The following is a 6,537-nucleotide window of genomic DNA, read 5'->3' as shown; positions in this document are numbered from 1 at the left end:
CTTGAGGTACACTCATGGAACAGTGCAGGCTTCCAGCTACTAGTGAAGAAGTAAGCAGATTGTCTCCAGATTGCTTGGCACAGTGACTGCTGACCTGGTAGCTATACGGTAGGTAACATTTCAGAGAAGAGGGACCACAGACAAATTTGATTAAATTAGCTCTAATTTTTTAAAAATCCTTTGATTAATCCCTACTGGATGGAATATGAAATGTCACTCTCCTTTCCCCTTCCTGCCCATTCTTTTCCCTCCTCTCTCATTTCTTTACCTTTCTGTTCTTTGCTTTATTTATTTATTTATTTATTTGGTGGGGGGGTTGTTCTCCACTTCATTTTGGGGAAAAGAAAAATACAAACGAACAAATAAATAAGAAATGTACACACGTAAGACTACATTATAATTACTGAGTTAACATTTAAATAAGGAAAGATTAGATGTTTAAAGGAGTTTGAAGGAAACAATTGCCCTCTCACTTACCCCAGTGTAAACTTGCCCTGAAGTCAATAGAGATGCACTGCTGTAAAACTGCGATAAGTGAGAGGAGAATGACACCAAAAGAGAGGTGTCTTCTTCTTCCACTTCAATTTTGTAATGACCCTATACAAATTCTTGCCTAGAACATTTGCACATTTATCATATTCTCAGCACCATTCCCCATGTGCTGAATTGCAACCACCTATATCTGCTCTGGTGACCACATGGGAATTCTCACCAAAGAGTTTCTGCTGTGATGTTGCCAGGCAAGCAGAGCTATTCTTTAGTTACAAATGGTGACAGAGATCAGCTGTGAATGATGCAAAGTTTCTGCTACATCTGATACAGGGATGGGTTATAGAATGAACAGCTTCAATCCGCAAGGGCTGGAAAAGCTGAAGGGGGCGGGGTCACTCAATCATCAGAGAAAGCTGCAGAAAGGCACAGAATGATCATAGGTACCTAGATGTTGCTTTGCAGTGACTGCGCCCATGGGGTAGGTATCATATTGCTGTAGTGTCCTGGTGAGACACCATAAGGACACAGATGTTATTAAACAGTAGCCAGCATGCTGAGCATGGCTATAGGTGACCCTCTACTATCCTCATTTCAGAGTTGGGAGCAAATCCATTCCTGCCCTGTCTCTAGGGTCTTTAAGGGAGTTAGACCATTATTATCTGTTACTTCTTTTCTTTAGCATTTCAGGATCTCCCTCAGTCTTCCTGCATCCTGGAGGGAAGGGAGATGGTTCCTTTCTATTCCATCCACCTCTCAGCCCTTCCTGGGGTCCAAGTCTCCCCCTACAAAGTATGACTAGTTCAGTGTTGTACACTGTGGCAGGCAGGAAGAACAGGGCCCCTTGGGTGGGATCTGGGAGGAGCTGTTCTGTTTCCTCAGCAACCCCTGTCCATTCTCATGTACCACACTCAATAATAGGGATTGCTCCTCTTTACCAGCCAGGCATTAATCTGCCTCAATTCTGCCATGCCTCTTCAATATGAGCTTCCCATGGCAACCATGCATGGCAATCCCCAAATCTCTGTAAAAGTCAATGCCTAATGTTGGGGAACTTAGTGAGTTCTTACTGAGGCAAAATTCCACTGCTTAGTGGGCTACTGATGTGAGTCACAATGCAGACTTAGGATTCAAAGACAATTGAATTTTGATCCCTGTCCTAAGCCCTATCCCCACACCTAATGTAAATAGTTTTATAGCACAGATTGTCACCACTCAGCTCTAGAAACTTTTCCCATAGCTGAGTACAATTGGAAATGCCATGCATGCTGCAACCATGCTGGCTCCCGTCTCTCCTTCTTGGCATATCAGTAAGATGTCCGTTTGGTAAAAGTGATACCCTAATGTAAATATACACCAGTTATGTGCCCAAGATCCTGTTTCTCTCTTGTATTAGCAACAAGCAAATATAGCCACCTGCCACTAATTCACATGAAAAGATGATATTCCTTTAGATCAAGTGGTAAAGGCCTATAGTGATTCGGGGTTCAATATTTCTGGCAGGGCTAGCTAGTATCTATGTACTCCATATGTACATCTGTCTTATATGTGTAAGGTTATAAAATTTTCAGATGACACCAAACTGAAGGGGGTTGCTAGCACATGGGAGGACAGGATTAGAATTCCAAACAAATGTGACAAAATTGGAGAATTGGTATTCACCGTACCAGATGAAATTCAGTGATAAGTGCAAAGTGTTTCACTTTGGAAGGAAAAATCAAATGAACAGCAATAACAAAACAGGGAGCAACTGACCAGGCAGAGTCCTGAAGTAACTGGGAGTCATAGTCGATCAAAAATTGAATATGAGCCAACAATGTGATGCAGTTGAGGAAAAGGCTGATATAATTTGGGGGTGTATTAACAGGAGTGTTGTATGGCTGCTGTACTCAGCACTGGTAAGGATTCAGCTGCAGGACTGTGTCCAGTTCTGAGTGCCACATGTAGGCCTTGCTGGAGCCCTTGGTATAACTAACAGTGTGAACCAAAGTCTGTGAACCAGAGAAGGCCTGGCCTTGGCAAATAGCAATGCACCAGGTATTAGCTAACAACAAGTAATCACATTGCTGACCTGAGAAGATGGTACAGGAACACCCAGAGTTCTCAAGTAACTGTGTAAGCACATTCCTAGGAGATGGTACAGAGACACACTGACCCCTGAAATGATAAAGAAAGAATGACAGGATAATGAATGAGGATGTTTCATTGGAGCTAGCAGTTACAAGGTACAGAATAGTAACAAAAAGTGTACGGCGCGTAATACATAACTTGTTTGTATCTATGTATAAAAGGAGAAGTCACAGGAAGAGCCTCTTTGTGCCAGCCTAAGGGACAGGATCCTGGCATCTTTATTGAGCCAGTACCAGTGTTGTGAGCATATGTGTGGTAGTGTACGTGTAACCATTGAGCTGCGGAACTAGGACCGTGCCTGGTCGAAAATAAACCTGGTTGAAAATAAACCTGTTTGAGTAACTTCACCAATGAACCGAGCCTGTGGTCTTTCTTTATGAACAACATCAAGGTCTGATAAGCTGCATTCCCTGTTAGTGTAGCTGACCTCAGAGCTCCAGACACAGCAGCACTCAGCAGCTTTAGCGTAGCAGCAGCAACATCCCACTTTAAGAAGGATGTGGACCAATTCAGCAGGCTGTAGGCTGGAAGGATCAGGGAATGGTAGAATGTTAGTTTCCACTCCCAGTGACCTGGTCAGCAGCAAATTACTGCTGCCAGGGAGAAAGGAGGAGCATTCTTCCTGAGTCATAAAGCCTTCCTTTGGCTGCTCCTGGGGCTGTGTGGCAGAGACCCACTACCTCTCGGATGAAGCACAGGAGCATATAACATGTAGCCATGGAACTGTTAATAACACTGATGGAGGCCAAATCAATGAGAACTCTTGGCACATCCATACGTTTATCTTCTCTCATGGAATCATTTTAGGATATAGACCTGCAGCATGCAAATTGGCAGGAAAGGAAGAGTGAGGATTGGTTGAGTTATCTGTGATGTCATCATGGCCCCATTTAAGAGTGATCTGAGCTGCTGATTTAGCCATGTGCATAATTTATTCCTAATCTAATGATTAGACAACTTTTTTTAACAATTTATCATCATTAAAATCTAATGGTTACAAACGTAGCCTACAGAAATATTTTTAATCAGTTTTAACATTATGGAAAGTGTGCTTTATTTCAATTGTAAGGTCATTCGGGGAAAAGGTAGGAAAGGGGACAAATGCTAAATTAATTAAAGAACACTTTTTAAAATATTTTATTCTCATGAAGTAATTAAGATTTTTTTTGCAAACTCATCCATGCTCAAATTATAATTAATCAAAGTTCAGAGATGATACACAGTATTCTTCAGACATTAGAGTGTGACTGGTGGTGCAGTGTATGTCTCAGAATTTAGCTTCATGTGCTAATCCCCCCCCCAATTTTATCACATGACCAAAGGTATTCAACACGCGAACTGTGCCCTTAAAAATCTGCTCTTGAATTCAAAATGTCCTTATCCTGATATTCATTAGTTCAACAGGCACACTAAGATAATTTAGGGCTACTCACATGAGTCAGACTTTGCAAGTTCATATCCCAGTGATTGCCCCATTACATATATGTCTGTTATCTTGAAATATCTGTATTCTTGTCAAAGACAAAAAATCTAAGGACAGTTTTCCTCAAGGCATCCTTTACCTCCTTGTTTCTCAGACTGTATATGAGGGGGTTGACCAGTGGGGTCAGGACTCCATAGAAGACAGAGAACACTTTGTTTAGGTCCTTTAGTGCATCAGAGCCTGATAGCAAATACACAATGACTAGAGTCCCATAGAAAATTGTCACCACAATGAGGTGGGAGGAGCAAGTGGAAAACGCTTTTTGCCTCCCGGTGGTGGAAGGGATTCTCAGGATGGCGGAGATGATACAAACATAGGATGCCAGCGTTAATAGAAATGGAGGCAATGTGAATATGGAGGAATGTATGAAAGCAGTAACTTCCAATGTGTGGGTGTTGCTGCATGACAGGTTTATTATTGGGGTTAAATCACAAAAGAAATGGTCAACTTCATTGGGGCCACAGAATGTTAATTGGGACATCATAAATATTAAGATGGCAATAGATATAAATCCTCCTATCCAAGACCCAACCACTAGCTTGATGCAGAATTTGCTGTTCATAAGGGCTGCATAATGCAGGGGTTTGCATATCGCTAAATATCGATCATAAGACATCATAGATAAGAGAGAACATTCAGTGGTTGCCAGAGAACCAAAGAAATAAAATTGTGTTGCAGCCTCTAACAGAGACGGTTCTGTCCCCAGTCAAGAGACTCGCCAGCATCCTGGGAAGGATGGTGGAGGTGTAGCAGGTCTCCAAGCAGGCCAAGTTCCCCAGGAAGAAGTACATGGGGGTGTGAAGGTTCTGCTCAGCCACAACTAGTGCAATGATGAGGATGTTCCCAACCACGGTCACAATGTAGATCGCTAGAAACAGCAGGAAGAGAAGGATCTGTAGCTGAGTGAGTGTCCCGAATCCTAGGAGGATGAATTCTGTGATGAGCGTTTCATTTCCCTGTTGTTTGTTTGCAGTAGTTTTCATCTGGGGGAAATAAAAAACAAATACTTCAATTTATAGTCTAACATTCAAAGGAGTCAACATTTTAACTCCAGTTTCCCCCTGCTGGTTGCCATCCCAATGACTAGGTCAAGGTGCCAGATGGTAGAGGCATTCTTGGTAGAGGCACTCTTCCCTCCACTGTGAAATAGTTGATGATATTACCATCTACCGTTCTCTTAATGTAAGTTGAGATTTATGAAATGAGCTCTCTACATAAGCTCAGTTGCTCTTGTGTAAAATGGAGATAAAGATACTTAGAAAGTTCTTTCATATCTATGATAATGATTGCTTTATCACTTCTAAGCATTATCATACTGCTATGAGACCACACAACTTTGAATATACTCTAGGAAGAGATACTAAACATGCCTGACAGTCACATCAAACTTTTATATTTGCTCCTCAATTTCTGCAGATCTGGCATAAATCGTGTGTTTGACAACACACATTATTTTCAGAGATGTCCTAATTTTTCCAATCTGCATGGAAACTTTTTAAAGACACCATAATAGAGGCTTAAATCAAATGAATACCTCAAATTTAAAAACATAGTAAGAGGACCAAAAAAGTGCCACCGTGGCTAAACAACAAAGTAAAGAATCAGTCAGAGGCAAAAGGGAATCCTTGAAAAAGTAGAAGTTAAATCCTGTTGAGGAAAATATAAAGGAGCATCAACTCTGGCAAGTGAAGTGTAAAAATGTAATTAGGAAGGCCATAAAAGAATTTGAAGATCAGCTAGCCAAAGATTCAAAAAGTAACCTATTTTTTCATTACATCAGAAGCAGGAAGCCTGCTAAACAACCAGTAGGGCCACTGGACAATGGAGATGCTAAAGGAGCACTCAAGGGGGATAAGACCATCGTGGAAAAAAACTAAATGAATTCTTTGCATCAGTCTTCATGGCTGAGGAGGTGAGGGAGATTCCCTAAACTGAGCCCTTCTTCTTAGGTGACAAATCTGAGGAACTGTCCCAGATTTAGGTGTTATTAGAGGAGGTTTTGGAACAAATTGATAAACTAAACAGTAATAAATCACCAGGACCAGATGGTATTCACCCAAGAGTTCTGAAGGAACTCAGATCTGAAATTGCAGAATCAGGTTCTGTACCAAATGACTGGAGGATAGCTTAATGTGACACCAATTTTTAAAAAAGTCTCCAGAGGCAATCCTTAGATTTTCAGAAAGCCTTTGACAAAGTCCCTCACCAAAGGCTCTTAAGCAAAGTCAGCTTAGCATGGGACAAGAGGTAAGGTCCTCTCATGGATCAGTAACTGGTTGAAAGAAAGGGTTGGAATAAATGGTTAGTTTTCAGAATGGAGAGAGGTAAATAGTCGTGTCCCCCAGGGATCTGTACTGTGACCAGTACAGTTCAATTTATTCATAAATTATCTTGAAAAAGGAGTAATAAGTGAGGTGGCAAAATTTGCAGATGAT

General features: G+C 41.4%; 1 pseudogene; it reads right to left on the bottom strand.

Moving 5' to 3' along the window:
• Positions 1 to 4,109: 4,109 nt before the first annotated feature.
• LOC113406683 lies at positions 4,110 to 5,085 on the bottom strand (annotated as a pseudogene).
• Positions 5,086 to 6,537: the final 1,452 nt, after the last annotated feature.

This window comes from Terrapene carolina, unplaced genomic scaffold, assembly GCF_002925995.2.
Source record: "Terrapene carolina triunguis isolate 2854851 unplaced genomic scaffold, T_m_triunguis-2.0 Scaffold119, whole genome shotgun sequence".
NCBI classification, from domain to species: Eukaryota; Metazoa; Chordata; order Testudines; family Emydidae; genus Terrapene; species Terrapene triunguis.
This window is presented reverse-complemented; position numbering and strand designations above follow the sequence as displayed.